General features: G+C 37.2%; 1 protein-coding gene across 1 annotated transcript in view; it reads left to right on the top strand.

Annotated features, from left to right (window-relative positions):
* Positions 1-16,485, top strand: part of LOC115212114 — a 556,559-nt gene that overhangs the window by 171,662 nt on the left and 368,412 nt on the right. The window lies entirely within an intron of this gene.

Genomic DNA, 16,485 nt, shown 5'->3' with positions numbered 1-16,485 from the left:
ACCTATGGAAATATGCTGTGCTTGAGAAGACCCGGCAAGCCAAATGAGACCATAACCTCGTTTGCCTGTGCCAGGGGTGTAACCAGCCCACTTGTGCGTACCTTTTCTTCTCTGAACACTAATCTCTGTTTGCGAAGACCTGTTGAGGCAATTGAAATCGAAACCGAAATCAAAATCAAAGTGAAATTCGATGACAGGCATGAGCACCATATGAGCGTGATTGTTGCCAGCTTCGCCTTACTGGCACTTGTGCCCTGTGCTAGTAGGGTGCTAAGAGCACCATCTGAGTGTGATCGTTGCCAGAGCGGCTAACTGGCTTGTAGGAGGCATGTAGAAGGCACCATTCGAGCGGGATCATTACCAGCATCGCCTTACTGGCACCTGTGCCGTTGGCATGTGTAAAAACAAATTCGAGTGAGGTCGTTGCCAGTACCGCCTGACTGGCTCCATGCTGGTGGCACATAAAAGCACCCACTACACTCTCGGAGTGGTTGGTGTTAGGAAGGGCATCCAGCTATAGAAACTCTGCCAGATTGGAGCTTGGTGCAGCCATCTGGTTCACCATCCGACAGTCAAACCGTCCAACCCATGCTAGCATGGAAAGCGGATGTTAGATGACGATGATGATGATGATGATGTATATGTGTATAATATTGTTGGTATTTATCTGTATATATAAAATGCAGGATGTGTGTATGTGTACGTGAATGTAATTTATGCACGTCCACAAATTAGCACATATGTCGCTCCAATTTTAGGAGGACATTTGTCATGATCCTAACTGTATTTTTGTCGAATTATTTTTCCCGAAGCACCAGCGGGTAGTAGTAAAAACCTATTTTCAACCTTAACTTTTACCAATTTTGAAGTTTGCTAACATGAGTTAAGTCCCTTCTTGCCATAACGAAGTGAAAATGTGTGTGTGTGTGTGAGGGAGAGAGAAGTTGTGTTGATGTATGTATGTGTGTGTGTGAGGGAGACAGATGTTGTGTGTTGATGTGTGTGTGTGTGTGAGGGAGAGATAGAGTAAGTGACAGTGTTCACCAAAAATAAAAATGTAAAATGTTTTTTTTCCTTATACACGAGATATAGTATTCAAATTTAGGATGTTTTTGAAACACACTATACTTTATAATCAGATTATATATACTTTCTCACACAACAATTAAAATATATTCATTTTAAATCATTTATTTATTTTAAATTGTTCATCTTTCTCCCTGCCCCCCTCTCTCTCACACACACACACATTACTTTGGGCACGAAAGAGTTTGTTTTTATTTTACATTGAGGAAAAAAGTGTTTTGTTGAGAATCTATGTATTTAACAACATAGAAACATTAAGTTTCTGAAAAGACTTGCATTTAATGTTTCTGAAAAGAAAGTGGCTTGGAGAAGCTATTATGAAAGACTGCTGAATGTAGAGAATGAATGAGAGGAGAAGAGCCTGCCAAATGTTAACCCAGTAGAAGGACCAGCTATCTGAATAGACAGCTCCCTAGTAGATAAAGCAATTAAGGGTATTAAGAAAAAGCCCCCGGCCTATCAGGAATCACTGCTGAGATGTTTAAAACATCTGGTGGAGTGGGCTATGGCCTAGTCACATGCATTGTAAACCAGGTAGTTCATAATGGAGCCATGCCCAATGACTGGCGTAGCAGCACCATAGTCAACTGCTACAAAGGTAAAGGTGATGCTCTAGATAGAAATAACTACAAGGGTATTAAACTGCTGGTTCAGGTGATGACTGTCACAGAGAGGATCATAGCCCATCTCATTAGGGAGAGAGTCTGCTTAGATGAGATGCAGTTCGGTTTTGTTCTGGGCAGAAGCACCACTGATGACATATTCCTGGTTTAACAACTGCAGGAGAAATACCTAGCTGAAGATAAACCCCTGTACTTAGCTTTTGTGGACTTGGAGAAAGCCTTTGACAGGGTTCCCCAATCCCTTATCTGGTGGGCAATGTGGAAATTGGAGATTGACAAATGGTTAATAAGGGCTGTACAGGCCCTATACCAAGAGGCTGTTAGTAAGGTTACGATTAGCAACGAGTATAGTAAAGAATTCCGGGTAGAAGTAGGGATCCACCAAGGTTCAGCCCTCAGTCCCCTTTTATTCATCATAGTCCTCTAGGCAATAACAGAGGAATTCAAGACAGGTTGCCCCTGGGAACTCCTCCATGCTGATGACCTGGCCCTCATAGCAGAATCACTACCAGAACTAGAAAAGAAATTTTGGCTATGGAAGCAAGGTTTCAAATCAAAAGGCCTTAGAGTCAATGTATCAAAGACTAAAGTTATAGTAAGTAGGAAGGCAAACTCATCACACACCCCCTCAATCTGTAGAAAAGGTGTTGGTAGAAACTCCATAAGATGTACCCAGTGTAAGCTATGGATGCATAAGAGGTGCAGCAACGTCAGAGGAAAATTAACCGAGAAGATAGCTTTTGTGTGCTGCAGATGCACAGGGGCAATAGACACCACAGATACTCAGAAAACAAATTCCATCACACTCCAGGGAGAGAAACTAGAAGTAGTTGATAGTTCCCGCTACCTAGGTGACCAAGTTAGTAGTGGAGGTGGATGCTCATAGAGTGTTACCCCTACTAGTGACAAAGGGTCTCGCTCAGAGTGAAAGGTAGATTGTACGACACATATGTGTTAACTACAATGCTTCATGGTAGTGAAACATAGGCTGTGACTGCAGAGGACATGCATTGGCTTGAAAGAAATGAAGCTAGCATGATCCGCTGGATGTGTAATGTCAGTGTTCACACATGACAGAGTGTAAGTGCCCTGAGAGAAATACTGGACATAAGAAGCATTGGATGTGGCGTGCAAGAGAGACTTTTGCACTGGTATGGTCATGTACTAAAGATGGATGAGGAAAGATGTTTGAAGAAATGCCACTCTCAAACAATTGAAGGAATCCAGGGTAGAGGTAGACCCAAAAAGACATGGGATGAGGTGGTCAAGCAGGACCTTCGAACGTTGGGCCTCACAGAGGCAATGACAAAATACCGAGAACTCTGGAGGCATGCTGTGACTATGAAAACCCGACAAATAACTTGAGTTCATGGCTGTCTCCTGCACCAGCTTCACATAGCAGCCCCAGCCCATCCAAAGTACCGTGGATCACAGGACGACCTTTTGTGCTTATCTTGGATTGTCGGGTGGCCTGCTGTGCTTGCGGAGGCCTATTGAGTCAAGTACATCAACATCAAATAAAAATCAAATGGAAATTGTAGTTGTGATACCTGTGCTGGTGTCACGTAAAAAGCACCATCCGAAGCTTGACTGGCTTCCATGCCGGTGGCACATTAAAAATTTTCGTAGTGAAAATTGTGTGAGCTTTATCTAAAAATTTGCCTGGAGTGTTTCATGGTAAATTTGAGAGTAAAAAAAAAAATGTTTTCCATATTCTTAATCTCCTTATTTTTCCACATACATTGAAAAATAGATGGTGAAAAGATCAATGGGTATGGGGTGTGAAATTTCAGAAGCTTCCACTACAGCCCACCCTGTTTTTTAGACCACAAAAAGGGTTTTGTAGCATATTAGGTGGCCTTGGTAGTTGATTCCAAGCAAAAAATCAATTTTTTTTACTTAGTGAAAGTCATGCAAGTGTTAGTCTAAAAATTTAATTCAAAACTTTTTTCCATTCATTTCTGTTTATGAAATTCTCTGTATGTAATTTTGCTTTCTTGATGGTCAAGGCAAATGATGACTGGCAAAGCAACAGTGCCCTAATGCTGACATCGGATACAATGACCTGATCTACAATAATGCGCTGATTGAAATCAAGGATGCCCTGCTCAGGATGGGTGGGGCAGCGTTGAACACATTCTGTTTGCCATCCTCATTGCGACAGGACGTTAACACACTCCCACCAAAGTTACATCTGGACTTGTCGTATGACGCTGATGGCCTTGCAGAGTACCTGAGAGTAAATGAACCAAAATTGCTGCCTGATCAGAGGCTAGTGTACGAAACTGTCGTCAGTGCCATTGAAAAACAGGTGGGCGGCATTTTTTTCCTCAATGCTGCTAGAGGTACCAGAAAATCCTTTGTAACACAATTAATACTTGCTAATATTCATTGCAAGAAACAAATGCACTAGCAGTTGCTTCCTCGGGAATCGCTGCTACGTTATTGCCGGTAGGTAGAACGGTGCACTCGGTATTCAGGCTGCCTTTACATTTGGTGAGGGCCGAGGTTCCTACTTGCAAGATTGGCAAAATTTCAGAGGAAGCTGAAGTCCTTAGTACCATCTCATTGTATGGGACAAATGCACAATGACAAGTAAGGGTGCCCTTGAGGCACTGGACCAGTCACTGAAAGGTATTAGGGATTCTACAGCTTCTATGAGTGGTGTAACTCTATTACTTTCAGGAGATTTGTGGCAAACACTTCCTGTCATCCCTAAAGGGAGCCAGGCTGATGAAGTGCGTTTATGCCTTAAGTCATCGATGATGTGGCTCCAGGTTAAGACCTTAAGCCTAAGCGCAAGCATGTGTGCACACTTGCTTGGAGATAGCATGTCTGCAGCATTTGCTGAAGTCATTTTAACCCTTGGAGAAGGCAAGGTCCCTAGGAGTTATAGGGGTGACATATCCATCTCTGAACTGTGCAACACTGTGGACAACCCTTCTGATCTTTTGGAAACAGTGTTCCCCAATCTGGAAAGTAATTATGCAGACATCAATTGGCTCAGTGAAAGAACCATCCTGGCCCCCAAAAACGTAGCTGTCAGTGCTGTCAACGACCAGCTCATAAGCCGAATTCCAGGTGAGGAGTGCATCTACAAATCAATTGACCAGATCTCTGACCCCCAAGACATTGCCATTTACTCTATCGAGTTTCTCAACTCATTGGAGCCAACATGGCTTCCACTCACATTCTTAGGCTAAGGGTTGGATGCCCAATTATGCTAATTAGAAACTTGCTTCCACCTAAACAGTGCAAAGGGACCTGCTTAGTAATCAAGTATCTGACGCCCCACTTGACTGAGGCCACCATTGTTCAGGGTGCTGGAGGGGTGAAAATATTTTCATTTCAAGGATGCAGCTTTATCCCTCAGGGTCAGACATGCCATTTAACCTCCTCAGATCGCAGTTCCCAGTGAGATCATGCTTCGCCATGTCCATCAACAAATCCCAAGGCCAAACACTATTGGTGGCAGGCATCCATTTGGGGTTTTCCATTCAATCAGGATAAAAAATTGATGAACCAATTCCTTATAGGATTTCCTACTAAAATTGGCAACACCCCATTTTCAACCATAACTTTCACATATTTTGACATATTTTCCCCAAACTTGATGCCAGCATTACTTAGGACCCATGGAATCTTTGAATACTGTAAGTTCTCCAAAAAAAAAAATAAACAATCGCTGAATGGAAATAATCGATAAACCAATTCCTTATGGGATTTCATAATCAAATTGCCTGCAACCCATTTTCAGCCAATAGTATACCAATTTCAATGGATTTTGCTCAAATTTGATGTCGGTGTCACTTATTTTGGTTTGAAATAGAGTGTTTGATCACTTTATAATCCTAACTTAATTCCGGGCAACACCGAGCTATACTACTAGTAAAATATATAATAAAATAACATAAATAAGTAGGCAGAAATAATGAATGAATTAATTAATTATAAATAAAAATAACCACATAAGCAAATTTATTTCACCTTTATAGTTTTATTTATTCTTTACTCCTTATTTCTCCTTACTTATTTACCTTATTTTATTTTATTTATTATGTTGTATAAATACCAACAATGTTATCCATGTATACATATACACATAATATAATCCATCTATGCATAGTAAAGGCACGTGGCTTAGTGGTTAGGGCATTCAGCTCATGATCATAAGATCATAAGTTCAATTCCTGGTGATGCATTGTGTCCTTGAGCAAGACACATTATTTCACGTTGCTCCAGTTCACTCAGCTGGCAAAAATGAGTAGCACCTGTATTTCAAAGGGCCAGCCATGTCATGCTGAATCTCCTTGAGAACTATGTTAAGGGTACACATGTCTGTGGAGTGCTCAGCCACTTGCACATTAATTTCATGAGCAAGCTGTCCTGTCGATCATATCAGCTAGGACCTTTGTCATCATAACCAATGGAGTGCTCCTCAATGTAATCCATGTATGCATATACACACAGATGTATACTTGTGCATGAATTCCCACATAAACTTTCCCTTTATTTCTAATTTTTATTCTTATCTTATTTATTCTATATTCATTATTTCTGCTGCCTTATCTAATTTTATTACTAGCTGAAATACCTACTGTTGCCCAGGTTTAAGAAAATAATGAAATTTAAAAATACCTTTTAGATCTCTAACATGAAACATAGACTACACTGGTCTTACCTCCTAGTAGCTGAGGTACCAACGTTATACATTAATAACCTGCCGTTTCCCAGGTTATTGGAAATAATGAAATTTAAATATGCCTTTTAAATCCCTAACTAAAATGAAACATGGATTATGCAGTTCTCAACAGTAATTAGCTGAGGTACAAACTATTAATGTCAATAACATGTTTTATCCAATGTTTTCACTGTTAGAACTGTTAAAGACCAGGTAGTTCTTTGTCTTTGCAATCACCTTCAATTATCAGTACTTACTTGAAAGGCATTGAACCTGAAAGTGCATGAATTTGAGAAGAACCAGTCTGCAGGCACTCTCCTCCTGTTAATAAGAACATTTAATAAAAATTCTATGTGATGATGTGAGTATAAACAAATGTATTGAAACAAATCCAGCAATCAGTCAGTTTAATTATCTAGAGCTTCTAAATGATGTTTAGAGTGTGTCCTTTAATTGGTGTATAAATGAAAAGATTTTGGGGACTTCCAACCTGCGAACATCCTACATATAATTGCCCATGCGAGAAGCAAGGTGAAGTTCAACGAGACTGTCCTTGAGACTTGTTTATTAACATAGCGAAACTTAGTTTCACTGGGAGCTGGAACCATTTAAATTCAAAGGGGATGTCATGTGGGATTAACAGGATCTGTGGAATGAAGACATCCTCACCCTTATAGTTCTTAGTCATAATTATTGCTTCTGGGACATGGAGTCACATCACATTCACCACCAGTCTGGTGCTATTGCACAGACGAGGTGATTCCAGATTCCTGAGCAGCATGATTGGGGCCTCCTTTTTAAGTGTTAAGTGATGAGGTAGCATCCCAGGTGGCTGTAGAGAGTTCAAGAACTTAGTTTGAAAGACTGTTATTATCCAGGCAACAGCTACAAGAGATCCCAGTCGATTTTGTTAATAGCATCATTACATGGAACTAAGATGGCTCGCTCACAGAGCCATTGACTGTTGCTAAAGTTTTGTGCAATGTTTGGGAGCACATACATTATAAGATCATTGACAGTTGGTACCATCTACCACAAGCTTTCTGCCCCTTCCCACCAACTTTGGATGATGATAACTTTCAGTAAAATGGGTAGTTTTTAATGAAATTTTTTAATGAATATGTGTTATATCATGTAGATTCCCAACATACAAAGTTTGGGGGGAAAAGTATTTTAGCAGGGGTTGAAGGAGGACTTTCGGAAAATTCACCGGAATCCACTTGAATTTGTCTTAACTTTCATAAAATGGATATTTTTTAATACAAATATACCTTGAAGTATGTAGATTCCATCCATATAGGATTTGGGAGGAAAACAATTGGAGATTATTTTTGTGAACTATTCCCTACTGGGGGATGTTTCAGAACAAGTTATCCATATTTGTTTCTGTTTCTCTGTTTTGTGCGTTTGTGCACCTGTATATAACCCTTAACCCTAGTTGTAAAATTTTAAGAAAAAAATTGAAAAGTTAAGGAGTGGATGTATTAAAAAGTCTAAAAGTAGATTTTTTGCATATTCTCTTACACACACACACACTCACATAAATATATATCTTACACAAATAGAAAGCCAGAGAAGAACATATAAAATGTAAGTAAATTTAGAAATTGTTTTTTATCTGAAATCGTCACAACTGTAATGATGTATGCATACGTGTGTGTGTGTGTAAATAGCTGGTTACTTAGTTACTATGTTGACATTGGCAATGCAATTAAGTGAAAGTGTTAATAAGTTGATTTGCATCAAGAATAATCATGTGGGATTTAAATGTGAAATATCAAGTCTTAATAAAGCCACTTGTTTCCTAAATGGCCAAAATATGTTTTGGAAAATTAATGTACAGTGTATAGTACCTCATTTAATTAACTGAAAAAATGGTGTCTGTCTCCGTATGAAATTATTTTTCTGACATGAAAGTACCTTTAGAAATTCTTTTTGTCAGAAATCATCACAGCTGTAATAATGTATGCATACATGTGTGTGTAGATATCTGGTTAGGACATCAAAGACAGGAAGTTGAGAAAACGATTTGAACAAGTGAATCTTTTCTATAGAGCAATATTATTTATTTTAAAAAACATAAAATAAATCAAGGTTGCATTATTCTTTCCAAGGTCAAATTATTCATGTACCCCAAGTATGGTACAAATTGATTCAGAACTTTGAGCATGCATTGAGGACACACACAGATAGGGTATTTTTTTATATTAAGATATTATATATTTTAATCATCTACTTTTACTCTTATATAATTTAATTGATTATTATTAAATTTAAATATAAATATGAATATTAAACAAGAGCACAAATCTCCACCAAGGCAACACTAATGTCCTCTCAACGATTAACTGGAGAGGATTTTTAAAATGAGAATATCTGAAATAAACTCAACTGCTCTCACAAACGAGAATACTAAAAATGAACCTGACTGCTCTCAAAAATTAAGTAAAAAACACGGAAAATTAATCCAGAATCCTTATCCACTATCTGATCCATCCCAATGGTAGTCATGGAATGTGAAGGTGGGTGTGTGGGGCCATATTTGTAATGCTGCATGTGTGTCGTCTGCATTGGGAACAGGAACAGTTTTCTCTATGAAAGCCTTTTTTAGTCTATCCACTAATATAGTGTCTTAATGACCATTAAAGTCTATAGTGAAAAATGTATCCATGTGTGAAAGAAAATGGAAAGGACCTGCATACAGTGCTGTTAACGGAGGTTTAACAACATCGTTGCACACAAAAATGTGAGTTCAAGAAGTAAAGCTTCCTTCAAGGCAGAGCTAGAAATGCAATTGCCAAGTAGGTAAGAGGTTTTGAACAGGAGCTATATATTCAAAATTGGTAAAACTAAAAATTATCAAGGATAAATTAAATTTATTATTGTTACTAAATATTCTAGTGTTATTTAATTTCTGAGCAGTTTTGCTGCCATTTGTTTATGTAGTTTGATTTCTTTGTTCATCAGTTTCTACTAAGATAGAGATGTGTGTAAAATTAATATTAGAGAAACAAAATAATACTTTGGAAGCAACAACACTGTCATAACTTATGTGGAAACCATGGGTGTGCTTTCAAGGGAGATGATCAGAGAAAGACTTAAAATTCAGTGTAAGATCGTAATACTTAAGTAAATATAACAAATAATCTAGAATCCTTGTCCAGTACCAGATTGATCCCAAAATCTAATCAGTTTATGCTAGCCATGAGGCCAAGCATCCCTGAAAGTTTCATCTGAATTCATATGGTTGTTCTTGAGATATCTTGTCCACCAGCTTTGATTTTAGTTTCACTCATGCTAGAAACAAATTTTTCACTGAGATATTTGAATCCTTCATTGTCTACATTCATGGCCGTAACAAAATTCTTAAACAAGCCAAATTTAATGTGTAAGGGATGAAGGAAAATTTTCTGAAGGTCAACTAAAGGGATATATATTTAATGTCATATCTCCCTGGAGTGAATTCTCTTCACTTTGGCCACTGTTTTTGATTATAGTGATGCTTGTCATCTCTGCTGTTCTAAAGGCACAAAAAGCACTAACGCTTTACATACCTCATTTGCAACCCAAGAAGCAAACCAATAACTTTCAAGTCCCTGCATATATTCCACTTGTGTTCAGAATATTTAATCAAGTGCAAAATTTTATCCATTGATTCATACATTTCCTTTAATCCTACATGCAATGAATTAATGCAATTCTGTATGCCGTTTTGAAAGTACGAATATTTTATAACATGGTGTAAAAGATTCCATTGTTTCAACCTGGAGCCCAGTAGTTCTGACTTTTCTTTTGTTAAACCCAAGTCTCTAACTAAATCATTTAACTCAAGTGGACTCAATAAATACAGAACTTTTTTCGAAGATCCTGGTTCATCACAGTGATCTGCGGTATCACTTGACATGCCTTCAATTGAAGTAGATGCAGTATTTTCTTCATTTAAACTATCTTTGTCAAAAGATGAAGGAGGTTCTGGAATTGGAATATTTTCAGCAGCATGAGAAACTGGTTTTAAAGCTGAAGAGCAATCTCGACAAACAAATCTTAGATTTGTTCTCCTTAGAGAAACCTGTGATATTAGTTAAGCAGAAATAACAATTGGTATAGTGGTTTGTTGGTTTGCGCATACTTTTCCGTTTATCTTTCAACCATTGGGTTAGAGCTATGTAGCAGCTTTTGCAACAAAGAGGAGGTGCCCACAGTTTATCTTGGTCCCCAACTTTGGACCCAAAGTAAAGCTTGTAAGCATTTTAAAATTTTGTTGTAAGCTTATTTCTCTGATCTTTTGATGTAAATTTTCCACACATAACAAAAGCTGTCCTGGTGATTAGCACAAACTTGTCTCCTCATCAAAAATAAACAGAAATAACCTAAATCAACACTCAATGAAGACTATCAGTAAACTAAAATATAAAATAAATCAAATGTAAATGTTACTGTAAAACATCAAAATATATTTCTCAAAAAAATCATTGAAATTATTATAGAATGTACTGAAGCTATGGCTATCATGAAACAATTTTTTCCATCTCTAAATTTCAAGGATTGATCACTTTAATAAATAACTAAACTTTCTACTAAACTGCTTTTCATGTAACCTGGCTCTCTTATTTGATGTACTTTGTTTTAACAGCACTAACAGTTATCAAGGAAAGGGTGTCTGAGTGGCTTTCTATAACTTAATATCAATAGCCTTTTGTGAGGAGAACTTTACTATAATTACAGCAATAACAAAGTAAAATAAATTCTCATCTTGTGTGACAATTTAACAGGTAGCCTACATTTAACCTCTATTAGCACTTATTTTTATTTCCGTGATGAGTATATGAATGAAAATTGAAAGCAAATAGCCTACTACTTTGTCAATATTATCAATTGGTTGGAAAATCTGATGCTGTGAATAACTAAAAAAGCTACACTTGCTGTCTGAAAACTGATGTCAGATTCAGATTCAGTACCTTAAAATTACCCTAAATCATCTGAAAAAGTTTAAATAGCATGACAGTTTTTTTTTTTTGCCCAATGATATTGTTATTAGTAATACTGAATTAAAAAAAATGAATGAATATTTTTAACAATGCATGCACACACACTTACACATTGTAAACATAAATATATATTCTGTGTATAAATTGAATATTCCATCAAATCACTATGTAGTCCTTATATGTAACCTGAAGATTTTCACCAAAGGTATTTAAAATGAAAATTTTATTTATATTTGTATATGTCTTGTAATTTTGACTTCATGAAATGAAACAATTGTAGGTGATGGTATTGATTAATTAATAAATTCATTTATATTCAATTCATTTCCATTTTCTAATTATCATCATTATTATTATTATTATTATTATTATTATTATTATTATTACATATATATAAATAAATAAGATATTCAGTGATCTGGATGGTTGTACATATACAGATATTTATTAAAGTGTGGAATGTTTTTACGAATCACATATAAGCACTTTCATCTACTCTAATAGATTTTTCAGATTTAAATTTTGTGAAGGGATTTATCTATTTTTATAGTATTAGTGAATAGGTTGGGGTGGAGGGGGAGAGGGGAGAAAGAAGAGTAATGTGAAGGGAGGGAAAAACTGAGAATGTTTGTGTGTGTGTGTGTGTGTGTGTGTGTGTATGTGTGTGTGTGTGTGTTCCTGTATCTGAAAGGAACCTTTTGAACAAGAGACAAAGAAAAAGAATATATATCTTTAAGTAGGTGGCTAGGACAGATGCTTACTTTGGTTCTGCCAGCTCACCAGGTTTTCTGAAAGAAAAATGTTTTCAAAGTGAAAAAATGTGTTTTTTCTTAGTGTCAATGGAAAAGAGAAGGAAAGGAAGAAAGAAGAAAAAATGTGTTTATATCTATACAGTTGGTCAGTTATTTCAATAGATGATAAGTTGATTCTTGGTCTGTGAAAATGTCAAGACCAGGTGGTTACTGTAAGTTTCGTTTTTGGATTTGGTTTGCAAGATTCTTTATATGAGTTCGTGTGTTGAAGCATATTCTGTTGTGTCTGGGAAGAGTTATTTTCTTTTTGTGCCTTATGATATATCACACTCACCGGTAAAATTTCCACTTATTTCTTATTTTTATTTTCCTAAAATTTTCGTTGCGTCTTGCAACCTTTTCAATAGTCTTGACTGTCTGTTATTTACACTGAGTTCCTTTTTGTTTGTTTGTGCGCATGTGTATGGGTCAGTGTGTGTGTGTGTGTGCCTATGCATGCATGCACGTATGTATGTGTGCGCATCTGTATGTATGTATTCTGTATTCATGTGCTTGCATGCTCGTGTATGCACCTCTGTCTCCTTGTGTGTGCATGTCTGTGTGTGTGTGTTTTGCAACTATGTACCATGTTTGTATGTATAGATATGGATCTCTATATGTGTGCACCCGTGTCTCCATATGTGTCCTTGTGTGGAGTAGTGTGTGTGTATATATGGTCATGTGTTTCAGTCTCCATTTGCATATATGTGCTTGTCTGTTCTTATAATCTATGTACCTATCCGTCTGTATGTTGAACTGTTTATTTTCATATCCATATGCTTACATACAAAAAACAAAAAGAAAACACATGTGCATACATACACATATCTATCTACATAACAGTCCACTATCTATTCTACTCTACCTGTGTAAACTGTGAGTATGGAGGTATGATATCTACTATGCATATTTCCTATGTTCTGAAAGAACATAATGGAGAGCATCCAGCAAATAGCTAACTCCATCCACCAAAGTATCAAGGTAACTATAGATTACCTCACTAAGCACCCCAACAATAGAATCCCTGTACTTGATACTGAACTTTGGTTAGAGACTGTGAACTAGCCCTTCCTGCGAAAGAATTAAATAAAATTACTTCGCAGAGGGGTAAAAACACGGAAAGAAAAAGATGTGACACAAACAGGACGTAAAAACGATACAAATAAAATTACAAAAAAAATACAAAATCAAATACAAAATAAAAATACAATTACAAAAAAATACAATACGAGAAATAAAAACAAACAAGAAAACAAATGAAGAGGGCATTTTTTTGGCCTAGACGAGGAAGATTCTAAGAGCGCAAGAAAAACCTTATGCTTATACTTAGGAGGCCGCAGGCGAAAAGGAAGTATACAGCCGGCTGTGAGAGAGATGAGGAGGAGTGAGAGAGAGAGAGAGATAGAGGAAGACAAGCGGCTGAGAGAGAGATGAGGAGGAGTGAGAGATAGGGAAAGAAGGGGAGGTCAAGCAAAGAGTATAGAGTTTCGCGTCATAATTATATATAAAAACTGTACTTGGAGAAGAAGAAACGAAACAAATCGAATCGACGCGAGGGCGCTCAGTCATACAATAGTGTAATGAATAAAATATATGCATACATACATATATGTACGTACCTACATCTACATGTATATATACATGCATATATAAATATATATACGTGAGTACAGGACACCACAAATAGACATAGAACTCAACGAGTAATGAAAACGTAAAAACAAGCATGGAACGGACCATTTTTTTACAACGAAAAAACAGAGTACAAGACAAACTACACAAGGAAAAAACCCCTTCATCAGCTGTCCCTAGTTCAACTCCAGCGTGTTTCAAAGGTGAGGACAGAACACAACTCGTCGAACTAGCCCTTCCTGCGAAAGAATTAAATAAAATTACTTCGCAGAGGAGTAAAAACACGGAAAGAAAAAAATGTGACATAAACAGGACGTAAAAACGATACAAATAAAATTACAAAATAAAATACAAAATAAAAATACAATATATATACACACGCACACACACACACAGATACACACACACAAACACATACACTCTCTCTCACTTTTCCCTCCACTATCTCCCCATTTCTCTCCCTTTTTTTCCTACCCTATACACTCCACATTACTCTTCTTTCCCCCTCTCTCTCCACCCAATCCATTCACTAATACTATAAGAAGAAATAAATCCCTTCTCAAAATTTAAATCTGAAAAATCTGATAGAGTAGATGAAAGCGCTTATGTGTGATTTGCAAAAACATACGACATTTAAATAAATATTTGTATATGTACAACCATCCAGATCTCTGAATACCTTATTTTTTCTAATATTTATATATATATATATATATATATCATCATCATCATCATCATCGTTTAACGTCCGTTCTCCATGCTAGCATGGGTTGGACAGTTCGACTGGGGATCTGGGAAGCCAGAAGGCTGCCCCAGGCTCCAGTCGTATCTGGCAATGTTTCTACAGCTGGATGCCCTTCCTAACGCCAACCACTCCGTGAGTGTAGTGGGTGCTTTTTACGTGCCACCTGCACAGGTGCCAGGCGAGGCTGTGTGTGTGTGTGTGTGTATATATATATATATATATACACACACACACTATCATTGTCATTTAACTTACATTTTCTTTGCTGTGGGTTGGACTGTTTGACATGAAACTTGCCATTTGGCCAGATTCCAGTTGTTTGTTATGGCATGGTTTGTACAACTGAATGCCTTTCCTAATGCCAACCACTTAACAGAATGTGCTGGTTGCTTACTATGTGTCATTTGCACCTGAAAGAACAAGACTATATATAGAAGACAGCAATTTTTCTTAGTATGACACTAAAATAAATAAATGACAAATATTTTCTCTCTTACAATCATTGCCTACTTAAAATAGTTACAACAGTTAACATGTCCGAAGGGCTTTTGTCCTACACTATTTTTTCAAACATAGTGTATTTAAGACAGGGAATGATGTAAAGGAAATTTAGCTTCTATTTCAGGCAGGTTGAGCCACTGTATACAGGCCCCCCAATAGCTTTATGTATAATTCATGTGTAGTTCTTGTTTTATTTAATTGTTGCCAAATACTCAAAGCTTATTTTTATAGTTTCTCTTGTAAAATTGACTTCAGTAAGCCTTTGTGCAGAGACTATTGATAGAATGCTTGGGATCTGCCAGCAATAGATATGTCACATGAAGAGAGGTTGGTCAACACAAAGAAATTCTCTATCAAAAAGATAATGTATCAAAGATAAATGCATCATATTCTGATTATAATTGTGATAATGAATATCGTCATCATCTTCATTGACATTTAACATCTGTTTTCCATGCTGGCATGAGTTGGATAGTTTGACAGGATCTAGCAAGCCAAAAGCTGGCACCAGGCATCACTGTCTGTTTTAGCATGGCTTTTATGGCTGGATGCTCTTCCTAACACCAACCACCTTACAAAGTGAACTGGATGCTTTTTATTTGGCACCAGATCTGCTGGAGTCATTCAGTAATTCACTACACAAAGATCTTCTAAGGGGAGGGTGTATTGGAGGAGGTGGGTTTGTGTCAGGTGATGAGAGGTTATAGTGTGACAGGGACAGAAACTGGTATGTTGGTGTTGAGGAGATACATGGTTATCCAGTCAGAGGGAGAGACCAAGAGAGCGAAGAGAGATGAAAGATCAAGAATGAGAGAGAGACTGGAAGAGAGTGAGAGTGTGAGAGAACATGAGAGAAAAGTGAGAGAGAGATAGAGAGAGAGTGATGATGAAGTGCCAGGGCATACCTCAAGGTACAGGGATCAAAATATAAATGGGATGGTAGAATATTTCCAAGGGTGCATGAGCAGGAAGGATGGACTTGACATGAATGCAGGAAGCAGGGGGAAGGGGAATATGGTGACTGGTGAAACTTGGGTATATAGAGGACATGGGAGACAACAAGATGGCATTGTTACAAGGGGCAGGGTAGTGAGGACAGGATTGGGGTGTGAAAGATAAGAATATATTCTTGTTTATTTACACTGGAGATAATAACTACTGGAAAATTTGGTGATCAAAGACAGAAGACATAAGGGAGTGATGTAAAAGATATCTCATTACAAATTAAACATAATTTATATTTAATACAACGTTATCACCCCAGACAAAAATGCTTAGCAGTATTTCATTTGTCTTTACATCCATCCAACCCATGCTAGCGCAGAAAACGGACATTAAATGATGATGATGATGATGATGATGATGATTCAAAGTTCAGATTCTGTAGAGGTTGACTTAGTCTTTTATCCTTTCAGAGTGATAGAATAAATACCAGTTC

The sequence above is a fragment of the Octopus sinensis genome, linkage group LG5 (genome assembly GCF_006345805.1).
Source record: "Octopus sinensis linkage group LG5, ASM634580v1, whole genome shotgun sequence".
In the NCBI taxonomy this organism is placed as follows: domain Eukaryota; kingdom Metazoa; phylum Mollusca; class Cephalopoda; order Octopoda; family Octopodidae; genus Octopus; species Octopus sinensis.
Note: the sequence above shows the minus strand (reverse complement) of the source record. Positions and strands in the feature narration are given on the sequence as shown.